Source organism: Aptenodytes patagonicus, chromosome 9 (genome assembly GCF_965638725.1).
Source record: "Aptenodytes patagonicus chromosome 9, bAptPat1.pri.cur, whole genome shotgun sequence".
In the NCBI taxonomy this organism is placed as follows: domain Eukaryota; kingdom Metazoa; phylum Chordata; class Aves; order Sphenisciformes; family Spheniscidae; genus Aptenodytes; species Aptenodytes patagonicus.
In genome coordinates, this window is record NC_134957.1 from 4,956,149 (window position 1) to 4,970,259 (window position 14,111).

A 14,111-nucleotide genomic window follows, 5' to 3' on the forward strand; every position below is an offset into this window, starting at 1 on the left:
TCTTACGGAGGCATGAAGAATGCTTAAACATACCCTGTTCAGAAATACACAGCAAAGACATGCCAAGTAACAGCAACAGGTTTAAGATGCAGGAAAAAAGGTGGTGTGATGATGCAGTGGGATACAGGCAGTTGTTATAAACAAGCAGGCATCCTTCCAAACACTCAAATCTTGTCTAAATTAATGAAACAAAGCAGCATGATCTTTGCATCGTGACTCCAGTACTAGGTATTACGCATGCACACAGGCCAACACCAAACAATTTACAAAGACAAAATAAACCTTGATAGGAGATAGTAATGGAAATAACATCCACTGTACCATCTGAGTAAGGGCAAGAGCATAAAGGTTTTTCAAAACCCCCCAAAAACTGATAGATGTCTACTAGAATTATTTCTTATACATCTAAATGGTGCTGAAAATCTCACTAAGGCTCTTTAAAAAATCCAAGGTCAAATACAGAGTCAGCATTTAAGCGAACCACTTAGCCCTGGATATTCTGGGTCTAATCCTAGTAGTTTAGCCAGCAGTTAAGCTGTCTTTCCTTCTTTCATTCTGAAAATGGCTTAATCATCCAGTCTGGCTTTATGCAATTAAAAATCTCCCTGCCTGTAATTGACAACTGATGTAACTAAACATTAATTCTGATCCTGCAGAATTCATATTTAATCTATAATACTAATATTGACCATATGCAGATAATACACTAAAATCATTGAGTCTTACATCTCCAATCCCCTGCCTTTGCAAAATTTACTTTTTGTACAAACCCCAAATTAATTCATATCATACAGCCTCTATATTTCTTCCTTATGAAAGGAAGAAAATTCAGTTTCTTAATATGTTTTGTCTTACTTTTTCTTTCAGATGACCTATGAGATGACTGTTCACATGAACTGCAAAGAGGTTGAAGGAGTTGGGCTTGTTTGCTCTTGTGAAGATGAAGGGCTGAGGGGGGATGTAACAGCAACCTTTAGCCGCTTGAAGATGAATCACAGAACCCGAGTCAAATGCTTCTTGGTCACGGCAGAAGGTAAAACAAGAGACAGCAGGCCAAACCCGCAGCTTAAATGTTAGGAAAAAAAATTCTACACTAGGAATGCAGGGAAGCACTAGAATGGGTTACCCAGGAGGTTATGCATGTTTTCAGGACTTGGTTTGACAAGTCACAGCTGACTCCATCTAGTGTGCTGATAATCCTGCTTCAAGCAGGAGGCTGTACTAGATGATTTCCAAAAGCCCTTCCAAACATTTCTCACATCCTATCGCTCCCCGATTCTTGGCAAGCACACATCAGGGGTTCAGAAATAATAAGTATTAACATTAGTTATTTTTGGCTTGTCATTAGTATTTACATCCATACTCTCGCAAATGCCAAGGCTTTGGTTTCAGTGATATTTTTCAAATAGGAAAGGGTTTTTTTTGCCGATTTATCATTTCTAATCTGTTCAAAGCTTAAGCCAGAACTCTTCTTAGTAAGTAACGGTAAATAATGAAAATAAATTAACATCTATTATTCAGCTTTGTTCTTAAAATAGTTAACATGTCCACAGGCTAAAGCATTTATTGAAAAAATAAACAAAAGTTATAGATAGGGGATCTTCACCACTTTCTGAGGACTCAGTGATAAGATGGTAGAACTAGGATTCAGGCTAGCTGCCTGATAAATTCCTGATTGCACAAAACTACCAGTAATGGTTCAGAATTTAAAAGATGTAGTTATGAATATGTCAGTAATAATATTTTACAACAGCCATAGTCAGGTATGATTGAACCCCTAACACAGGCATTTAAGAAGTGCACACCATGGATATGGCGCAGGAGTTCTAAATTTTTGGCAATGTTTATTCCACAGTATTTTATAATCTTGCACCCATGGTGCATGTGCTGGCCACATCCTATTTGCAGAGCAGATGCATTCCTCAGTGAGGTACACTACTCATTTTATTTGAGGTACCCAGTAGAGAAGAAGCCAGGTCACTTCTGGCTTGTGTGTCTGGGTTTCCTTCCAAATTGCCCGGAGGAACACTATGCATCAGGATGCAGATGCAGTGAACACGTGGACCAGGAGTCTTGAATACAGCCAAAGGGACTTCAGTCAGCACTGTGCTAGGGAGAACAGCCTCCCTTGACTATGTAAAAGTAAATAAATAATAAATTCTCAAGATTGCCTCCCATCATCTTCAGCTAAAAGCCCAGAGAGTAAGTCGTGCAAGGATAATGAAGGAGGGGGGGGAGAAAAGTGGAAGACTGAGAAAACTTAGTTATCCTTCCTTAATTTGATTATGCCTAGATTTCTGATGGATTTCACCAAAGAAACACAATACTGACAGAATTTGCTCTATAACAGCAAAGAATAAGAATACACCAAGAAGAGAAGCAAGCTTTGACAAATTCTTGAGATGTCACTGAGACTTCTGAATGTTGTGTACCGCAGAAAAAATGACATATAACCGAGAAAAGAGTCAGCATGGAAAACAGGAGGAAATTAAGAAGTTAAAAGAAAGCAAAGAAAAAAAATACAGCACTGACTGCTTTGTGAAACACCAAGAGAAAATAGATTTCTGATATCTGTATGGGGTTTTGGTGTGGTGAGGTTTTTTGGTGGTGGTTTTTTTTTTTTGGTTGGTTACTTTTTGTGGCCTTACTATAGCAAAGACTGTATCTGTAAGGACAGGAGTGACTGACAGATGTCTCTCCAGAGTGCATGGTCTGAAAACACAAAGCACAAGCAATTTCAGCTTCACTTTATTCTAAATAGATGACACATGCTAAACTTATTTTAAAAAAATTATAGGGCAACTTCAAGGAAATAGTAAATTATTTGGTCTAAAACTGTCGTAATAATCTTTTTGATTCTGCTTTCAGTTGTGGTGTAACTTTCATTCACCACTGAAAACTGCATCTGCCAAGAAAGCCCTTGTTCAGGGTACAATTACGGTTCAAACAGGACTGAAGAGAGAAATTACCAAAACGTACAAAAGAGTAATATGCTGTCATCTTATATGCCCACAAAGTTTGAATATACATGGATGCTGAAGTCAAAACCCTAATGAGTCCTGTGTGGAATGCAAACAAACCCATTTCAGGTGAAAGTGCATCAAATTCTCCTGCTCCTACATAAACAATATCTGTCTAGTGAGATTTTGTGCTCTTTGTCTGAAAGTCATAATGGGAAAAAAGTCTCCAAACTAACAAAACATTATTAAAAACAGCTTTTCCTCTAGAAAGTATAAATATTATTTTATATAGAAAGACTATGCATTATCAACAGGAAAGCAAAATAAGATACATAAACTAAGTTTTATGATAGTAAAACAGAGTGGTTTTGGCCTTCTGATTAAGTATTTTCCTGTAGCTTCTAGTAAACCTACTTGCTATCCCAAAAAGGATTAATTTCCACTATTAGATCTATAATTTAAAATTCTTATTCAGATTTAATTGCAAACACACCTTTGCTTATAGTTCATGGCTTTTTGAAGCTGTACTTCAGAAACTAAAACATGATTTAGATTTGCAAAACTCAGGATCACTGAGAGATTAATATTGTATCCTCAAACTCAGCCTAAACACAGAAAGAACAACAAAATACAGGCAAGTAATTTTATTTATTTTAAAAGGACAGACGGGATGACATATGGGTTCAAAATACTGTCAAGACTCCAAGCCTAAAGCTATAAACACATACATATGTACTATATATGTACATTTATGATGTATGCACTGTACATATGTATATATGTATACAAATATATATGGGATAAATACATGGGATTTGGGAAAGCTGATGAGAAATCTGTCACACTAGGAAAAACAAGGAAGAGAAGTTAATGGGAAATAATATAGCTCAGGAAGACATTTTCATACAGCTTCAGATAAGACAAAATCGTGTGCAGCAGCACACACAAGTTAAGAAAGAGAATAAAGAAAGCAGAGAATAACACTACCTCCCATATCCTGTAAATATAAAGCCATGCTACGTGGTGGATGAACATACTGTGTCAAGAAGAGCAGTCTGGCATGTCACTGCAAGAGAATATAAGGTCTGGGGACAATATGGCTCTATATTCACTGATGTCTCAGACATAAAAATACATAAAACACGAAACAGACTGTAAAAATCTCTTGAATGTTTGCAGCTTAATTGATTTTTTTCTCAGAGGTCCTTGTGATGGTGATTGAGGAGTGAAAATATATCTAATTAATAAAAACACAGCCATTTAAAGTAAATACAATAATAGACAATAATCAGAAACACAGGCTCTAAAGTTAAGTGGCAGTTTCTTGTAAAGTAGTATTAGAATATGAAAGTCTTTCTTTTAACTTTAGCTTTCCTTTAAAATAAAGTTGACCAATTCACCCAGAAACCAATTCTTATTTTATTCTGCTGAATTTATTTTTAACTTTTAAGATAGCATTATATGTGATCTATGCATATGGCTACGTAAGTTCTTTATTGAAACTTGTATGAAAAGATGTTCTAAACACAGGACACCCAAGCAGCAATCCACACCCGAAACCATGTACATTTTTAAGCCAGCTGAGGGGAAAAAAAAAATTAAAATGCAAAGAGGGATTTATGAATTGAACTTATTTTATATCTACCAGTCAGCCTAAGTTGAAACACAAATAACTGATTTAACACTGAAATGGTATTCAAATATTTGACTCCAATCCCCTATTGCTTCTAAATTCACTCAGAAGTCAAGATTATTAATTCTTCCTGACAGAAAATCAAGATTTAATGATCATCTGATAACGCTTAGGAATTACAAAGTAAGCTTAGATGATAATGCAGACAAAATAAAATGGTTTTACATATGTAAGAAAAACATCATGCAGAATGTCTGTTTAGGCATTTGCTTTGGGGCAGTAATTAATTTTTAAGAAAATACAGAACAAAAAAGTATGTTTCGATACGTACAGTAAAACGTTTACAAGCAAAAAGGAGAACTTTATTAATATCTGCGGACCTTTTACCATGCTACCCTCTACTTAGATAAAACAGACAAACAGAACCCCTCAAGCACACCTTCAAAAGAGCCTGTAATAGGAAAACGTATGAAAGAATTTTAACCTAATGACCTTGTTGCAATAATAATGCTTACTTTAAGGCAACATAGCTTTCAAGATCAAGCTGTCTATTCACCAAGGCATATCAGGCCAAGATTGTTAAAATAATGTGCTTTGTACAATTTTATAGAGAAACTGATTTCAACTTAGTAAAACTGATACGCTGTAAATGATTTTTAGGTAAGTTTTTAGCTTTCAGGTCATGTCTGCAGGGAAGTAACATTAGAACTAACAGTGGTGTGAAAAATGGGAGACGCAGAAACTGTACAGCCTGTGCACTGATTTCCCCCCCCCCCCCCAAGCTCTCTTTGCCAGCAGAAACACTTTAAAACAAAGTACAGGCAAATGGCAATCTATTTATATATGACTGTGTTAATTTTTTATTTTGTATATTGTTTAATGACATTTATACTTCAAAGCAATTTAAATTGTATCTCTCCAATGTATGTACATTGCCTTTCCTTGATGCAAAGTTACTATAAACACAAAAAATTCAACCAGGGCAGCATTCTGTCCAGCACTGAGTAAAAGATTACACCAGAAAATTTAAGAGCCAAAGTAAGCTCTAAAGGCAGTTCCAGTACTTTCTAGCTGTAATAAAAAATCCTGACAGATGCTTCTCTGAAATCCTTTAGTTGTATAAACTTGAAACAGGATTTAGAGGTTCTCACTAATCTGACCTGTGAAAAAAATTCTTGCCAAATATTTGATGCCAAATCTATTTGTTTTACCCTGACCATTTCAGCAATACACATCAAATGGAAGAAAGAGGGGTGGGAGCATGCCCTACTCTGCAATACCGAATTATGTTTCAGGGAGGGAGACCAAAACAGCTGAGAAACCTTCCCTGATCTCAGGTACTAATATATAAGTGGTTAAGAAATGTTAATTGTCTGAATGAAAGCCACAGCAAAATCTCAAGTTTTTGCCTTCCATAAAATCTTAAGACCTATCAATGTCAAATACAAACAAACTTTCATAAAGCACAGTTTGATTTTTTCCTTAACATTTCTGTACAGCAACTGACAAAAGATTTGAGACCTTCTTTAAAGCTGCAGAAATGATAGGTGAAGATAAAAGACAAGAACAGCATTTCCGTTTTCCTTATTTGCAACACCCTTAGCATTTTTGCCCTGTCATCATGTATTTCCCCTAAATGTAGTTTTATTTTTAACAGTATGTTTCTGACATTGGCAAAGGGCTTCCATATATTTCTATGACATTCACCATACATTTAAATCGTGCATTTAATCCATTTAATTTTTTTATCTGTATACAGTTCTTGATTTTATACATCACTAGTATTAAGTGGATTGCTGAATACAGACTGAGTTAAAGGTGAAAGCTTCTTTGAGTTGTCCTTCACTCTAACTTTATATGACTTCTGGGTTCCCTAATGATGCCATTCCTTTCTATAAAATCTATTTCTTTGCTATTTTAAACATAAAACTTAAAAGGCACACTGAAAAGTGCTGAATATCTTAAGTGGTATATGAGGAACTTGGGACTTGCAGGAAGTAATTAACTCTTTTGCCTTTAAACCCCTCCCTTACTCTATCTTCCCATTCTGCTTTGTCAATTTGAAAAAGTATTTTGAGATACCATCTGGCTATTAAAGAGGGTGAAAGAAGGAAGCTTTAAAAGCAGCCAGAGTAATGATAAAAAACACAGTCACCCAGTACCCGCACCAAAAAAGAACGGCCAAAATAATTTATTGTTCAATGTGTCAACACCTTTTTTCTTCACGTAGGGCTTACAGTAAAAGCAAGAAAAGCAACATGAAAGCTGTTTTAAAGATCCATTTAGTATTTTTTTTATTTAGGTTTTAGGTAGGTTTTTCTATAGGTATGAATTTTCAGAATTACACGCACTTGGTCTAATCCTAAGAGTTTCCCCTGAAACTTCCTCCTCCTGCCTCCGTCCCGAAACATTCTGAACTGAATTATGTCACTTCAATGGGCATTGAGCATTGGATTGAAACACAAACAGAATTTGGGGAAGAAATTCCTACAAAAGCTCATATAACAAAATGTCAATCAACAAACTCCCAACAGAAAAAGTTTTGGACTGATAATCTGAACATATTTGCATACTAATCAAGTACACCTTTAAGAATTACTACAAAAAGCGTAGATATACATGTATTTATTATAAAGATCAGTATTACTGTATCTAGTATACATTTGTTATGATTAAAAAGACAAATCCCATTAGACATGTTTTAGAGAGGAAGAGCTGATGGAGGTGAAGTTTTGAAAGGAACACAATTTTGTTCCTGAACAACACAAAAATAAGTTTCAATGCCTGTGTCATATGACAGATTTCAGCAAAAATAAAGACTTTCCATATCTGTATTTAGCCAGGAATTTGCTTGGTCATTTTGGCAGTGAAGTTCTTGCTACTTTTCTCTATGAATTCCTCAATCTCCAAAGGATTTTATTTGTACATGAATCTACAAAATGTAAGGTAATTATTTTATTTGAAGAGCTTTCCTCTAGGATACCTGAACAATTGGAATGCATATTCTATTAACAGCTGTCTACTACAGATCAGTTCGATATACAGTGTTGATATAAGGTGTGTGCATCTCCCTAAAGTTTCTGTACAGGGAAACTCAGCATTACATATAGAAGTTTAAGTAAATGTTGGTTTAAGTTAATCTTTCCCCTTCTAAGTACATGTAGAGGTAATGGGGGGTGGGTGGGGGGTAAGGCATTAAAAGTCAATGATATGAGGACACAACTGAGATGCAGGTTGCATTGAATATGTGAAATAGAAGTAACAAGGAAGTACCCGGGAAGTTTAGTCAGGAATATAAATATACATGGAAGCTCAAACACACAGTGAACTTGGCCTATAAAAGCAACCAAATTTATGACCCTCTACAGTCACAGAACCTGATTTCAGCAATGTTACTGGATGGTAACCTGAGTTCCTGAAAACATCATCAGTTGCAAGATTTAAGATACTTTTGACATTTTTAATACAGCTTCTTATACCATCAATGTGAGTGAGGAAAGACAGATAAAAATATAAAAATGGGAAGTGGCAACACATACAAAAAAAAAATCTGAAAATATATAGGTCAGAGTGAACTTGGAGAAAAAAAGAAATAAATGCAAGTATTTCTTTAAGAGAATGTAGTAGTATGCTACTCAATAGCAACACACAGGCATCATTCTGTCATCAAGGAATAACTTGCTCAAAATAACTTGCTTGGGTAATATTTTCCCTTCATAAAGGGTAAATATCAAACACTGAAGTTATAGAATATAACTTACTATAAGTTATAATATATATAATGTATATCCAAATATATAAGTTTGGATAAACTTAACCAAATATAGGAACTTTAAAACAACTTAATATTTACTGAAAAGGAAAAGCAGACATTTTCTTTAAGTATTTCCAAAAAAATGCTATCTTTCCCCTAAACTCTTTCTGTATACAAATACTGATCTATACCAATTATGAAAAATATTTTTGGCTAGAAGCATATGTGTATCTTCTTTATCTTAAATTTGAACTTTGAATAAGGCTCAAGTTTACACCAACCTTAAGTGTTGGATGATGATGTTTTGCCTGCAAGCTGCTTGCAAGTACATAATGTTACAGGGTTTTTTAATGTAAAAATATACAGAGTTAATATGTTTAAAACTTCATGCAGTAAATCTAAGCTTTTATGCAGAAGGTGTTCTGCATAGATTCATGAACCCTGGTAAGAGTTTGGACAAGAAACTTCATATGAAAGATGCTTTAAAATTCTTTGGTACCACCTTTCCTGTTTCAGCATATAAATCTTTATGTTCTTTAACTTAAAATTGCTAGCAGTTCATGTCAAGACTATTAGAAAATGAGCAGGAAATAAGTTTTGATATTTATTGTACATTTTGGCAGCTGCTCAGGAGAGCAGTGCTTAATCCACCCCTGTTCATCCCATGGGGATATAGACAGGAGAAGAACCCTTTTTTCTGCATAAAGCATTAAGAGGATATGCACTGCCGTCTTTGTTGGGAAACAGCTTGCCTTACAGCTCTCTTAAACCATGGGAACCACAGTCCTGCTCCTGAAGAGCTTTAAACTTTGCAGGCCAAAAACTTACTCCTCTCCCAACTTCCCTCCCTTCTCCCCAAAGAGTTGCTGTCTGCAATTTTAAATGCCAAAGTTGTAACATAACAAAATTACAGACGCTGGCATTTGTGGAATTGATGTAAACGCTGTCTTCCATGCAGCAAATAGAAATGATAATGATAAATGATGCTAACAATTATGCTGTTATGGTTTTAAATTAACTACACACACAAAATTTCCCTTTAGATTAACATTCCCTAAAACCTTTATATTAGACGGGTCCAAAAAAATCCTAACATCTTGAATATTTTAATTAAAATGCTTACCATATACTACTTTCCTATTTTAACTTCCTAGGAAGAAAAACCTACTTCAAGGGCAAAGGCTGAGATCCATGTTTACAAAATATATTTCTGTACATGATAAGAAAAAAAAAATTGAACTCCTTTTTCACTAGAAGCTTCTTTTCAATCTCAATATAGAAGACAAAATTCTTCGTTTTGAAGACTGTCAATGAAAACTTTGAATAACTGTAACTCATACTATTACCTACAATATAGTACCCAAACACATCCCCTACAATTTCTTCATTAAATTTAAATTCCTATTCCCACCTGCTCCTCTGTTGCTGTTTACTACTCCCCTCAGTTGTGCTGAGGTAGCTGTTTTGTATGGTCACAATTTATACAGAACCACACATGACTGTTTACACAGCCAAATCACACATCCACTCACGTACATAACATCATCCTGGGATGTCAACAACCAACAGAGCAGGAATTTCACATTTCAAAAGTCATTAATATTTTATGAAGAGTACTAAATTATGGAATCCACTATTTCTAGAAGATCTGTGGCCAAACTGCAGTTTCCTATATTTACAGCACTGTATGTATGTATATGTATGTAGATACATACATACAAAAGTAGGGTTGTGTGTACATATATACACACATACACACCTAACACACACCTACTTTTTTTGTTCTGCCAGATGTTATCTAATTGGTAAAAAGCTGATTTGACATATATGTCACTATTAAGTGATGCTGAAGTGGCTTTTTTCTCCTTCAGACTATAGGCATACACTTTCTGTTTCTAATAGCAAATTATATTTGACATTTAATTTAAAAACCAAGTTACCCTAATCTAGAGCTCTACTACAACAACACTGATAAAGTAATGAAGCTTTCCATAGGACAAAACCAATTTTTTTTAATTTAAGATAATTTTAGTCACAAGTAATTGAAAATGTAATTTAGAATTCATTACTTTGCGTGGTTAATTACAGCAGAACAGTTCCAAAAGATGATGATTCAATAAAGTAATAATTTTCAAATATGGTATCAGAGTAAATAAAATAATAAAATGCAAATTAATATGAATATTTGAATTATATTGAAAACATTAAATGTATACCAATATATAATCCAGTCCTGATACTTAAGCGTTACATCTACAAGCACATTCTAGCAATTTATAAAACTGAACAATCTAGACAAATCTACAAAACTTAACAGGCAGTTCTTATATCCTTAATGCATCATAAGGACAAAACGGTTTTATTCAATTATGACCATGCAATTAGTCCATAACTCTTCTTAAGCTGAGAAGAAGGTATTTCCTAACTTCATCAGCTTCAGAACACAACTAAGCCAAGGCTTTATCTCCATTCTGTATGAATTTTGCATCTCTTTCTTCCAAAGGAAAACAGAGGGCATGTGTTTAATCAAAATATCTGATTTAGAAAGATAATGACAATTATTTTGCAGCAATTGTGTCCAATCCACCTGCAGCTATTTAGCAGCAGAAGAATCCATGACCTTATTCCTCTTTCATAAAGGGCACAGAAGCTACATGAACTCCTTGCCCATGTTCCTGAAAAACAGAAGTCTGAATTAACCTAAAAATTTTTGCATCGGTCCCCAAAGTCTGTATCTCTTCTCTGTCTAGCTTCAGCAGATTGGAAGGTTATCAGTAGGTACATGGTTGACGCAATTAAAGCCTTCGGAACATTTTTGTCTGAAGATCTTCAGAATAATTTCAGTGGTTTTACTAGAGCTGAGTGGAAAAGAACTGTCATGCATGGGCCGCGTAAGAAATTTGCTGTGCTGAGCTACATGGCTAATTTTAAATTGCTAGCATCGCACCTTAAGTTAAATCTTCTATTTTGGTAATGCAAGATATCTTACTTTGGCCTAAAATACAAATTTTCCTAATAATTTTAATTCTTTAGGGCACAGGTAATTTTAAACTCAGACTATCATCTTCCCAAGGATGTGTGTCCCTGCAGAAAGACTGTAGTCTCTGTGTACACTCTAAAGGATTGTTTCATGATAGATTATACCTCACAGTACTTAGCAAGAATGTCACGTATCACAAATATTGGCCAATAATGCGCAGTGCAAAGGCTGCAAATGTCAGTATAATATTAGACGTATCACAACACTAACCCACAGTATCAGAAACATTTGCAGAGACGCTGTCATGATACCACACCTCGTGCACAGCAGTGCTTTCAAGATAAGTTTATTAGGATGTCTTTAAATACTTAGTTTTATAAAACATAAATACCATGTTCCTGTCTATTTTCATTTATACATAATCCAAAGAGGGGATGTGAAAGTCAAGATGCCCGTGGGTTTTGCTGTGGTAAGTCACCTTGACTATACCACATTTCTGCTCAAAGCAGGAAGCAGGCACTGCACAACATAACAGCCAAACCACCAGGGTTGTCTCTCATCACATTCATATTGCTCTTTTTCACCTCTCTCCCCCAAAAGCCTTGAATACTTACTTTATTTCAGAACTGTAATATGCATTTCATTGTGGTCACAATCATATTTTACTTTAAAACAATTCTTTAAAGAATCAGACTATATTCGAAGTTGCATGAAAAAAGTCAACTAATGTATTTCAATTTACTAATTTTGAGGTTTTACTTTTAAAATCAAGTGTCTTAAAGACAACTTGTTGCCCTTCAAATAATATGAATTCTGTTAGAATAAAATGACTCATATCACAAGACCACTACAGCTTGATCTGCATGGAAATCACTTCCAAACTGAAATCCCTCAAAGAGTGTCTAAAATCTTCACTAATTTGCTCTTTGTTTGGATTATGAATTATGCAGCCAGATATAAAACTGGACACCACTATATCAAAATACTCTGTAGACCCCCAAAAAAGGTAGTTTCAGATACTTTTTTTTTTTAAAACAACAGAAACTCTAAGATGCAAGTATTTTTGTTTTTCTTTGGTTGCTATAATAAACTCTAGTTTACTATTGAAAATTATTATGAATGAATTTGGAGAGATTTATTTCTTCTGGAGGTAGTGACAAGTATTCTGCTGGTCACTGGTTAATGCAGAAGGCATTACTTCTTTACATTCAGATTTACGGTCCAATGGAATTACAGTGTTTCAGAACACGTTATCCAATAACACTGCACAGATACTATTTCAGAGCAAAAGACATGAAAGGATGAAGCAGTATAATGTTATTTTGGCTATTTCTAAACTTTGGAGAAAGATGGAGAGTGACAAATCAAGACTATCAGAAGAGTGAAGTCACTTAAAATTATCCTTTGTTATTTATAAAAATCACTGTCTTTACTTAGTTATGTTTGTGGGAGATAATGATAATTTATGATCAGAGATATGAGCAACTATTATTAATCATTCTCGACAAAGAAGCTTCAGACTTATATGGATAAAAACATGGGGTTTGGATACAAATATGTGAACATAAACACCAGATAATTAATAGTAATTAAAAGTATCTGTGAAGACTAACAATCAAAATGGCTAACAGTCCACTCCTGCCAACCTTAACACTAGTTGTACAGGAATTCAAGTAGCAGAATTTAAAGTAGCAAAGCTATACTTGGTAGACATGAAAAGAATACATGTCTGGGATGGCAAAAATGCAAGGTTGCATGGTTTATTTGCACCTGAGAAATATTTAAACACATTTACACTTTTCTTGGAATAAACTGGGTTACAACAAGAAAAGTTTCTTTGAGCTATATTAGCACTAGAAACAAACATACAAAAGTAATTTTCTAATTATCTGTACTAAAAATTATCATCAGCTTCAAGTTGTCTGATTCTTTTTCATTATTTTACTGTTTATTGGTATTTAATATGCATATTATTCAGCAAAAATTTGACAACAAAATATCGGAGGATATCAAACAAAAATGTGAAAACATTTTAGACCATCTTCTGACCCTGAAAATATTTAGGGAAAAGGAGGGCTTACTGCTGTGAAAACTCCATTCCACAGACAAATACTGATTGCATTTTGTGAACTCTTATATCCCCTACCTTGTCAATAACAGAACTGAAGATAAATTGAAATTTAGAATGCTCTGCCATCCTTAAAAAATACGAGTTACACATTATTCAAGAAAGGTCACTAATTAAATGAAAGCTGTGTGAAATAGAACAAAACAATTTTCATGATGATAAAAGCATTTTCTTACTTCAAGAGCATGTGTTTTTCCCCATGCTGTAAAAATAAATACCTCATTACTTTTATATTCACCTTCTGAGGGGTTGTCATGGTTTAACCCCAGCCAGCAACTCAGCCCCACCCAGCCACTCGCTCACTGCCCCCCGGTGGGATGGGGGAGAGAATCGGAAGAGTAAAAGTGAGAAAACTCATGGGCTGAGATGAAGACAGTTTAATAGGTAAAGCAAAAGCCGCACACGCAAGCAAAGCAAAACAAGGAATTCATTCACCACTTCCCATCGGCAGGCAGGTGTTCAGCCATCTCCAGGAAAGCAGGGCTGCATCATGCATAACAGTGACTTGGGAAGACAAACACCATCACTCCAAACGTCCCCCCCTTCCTTCTTCCCCCAGCTTTACATGCTGAGCATGACGTCACATGATGTGGAATATCCCTTTGGTCAGGTGGGGTCAGCTGTCCCGGCTGTGTCCCCTCCCAGCTTCTTGTGCC

General features: G+C 35.0%; 1 protein-coding gene across 1 annotated transcript in view; it reads right to left on the bottom strand.

Annotated features, from left to right (window-relative positions):
- DIAPH2 (diaphanous related formin 2) overlaps nucleotides 1-14,111 on the bottom strand; it is a 265,592-nt gene that overhangs the window by 23,792 nt on the left and 227,689 nt on the right. The gene's annotated exons all lie outside the window — the stretch shown is intronic.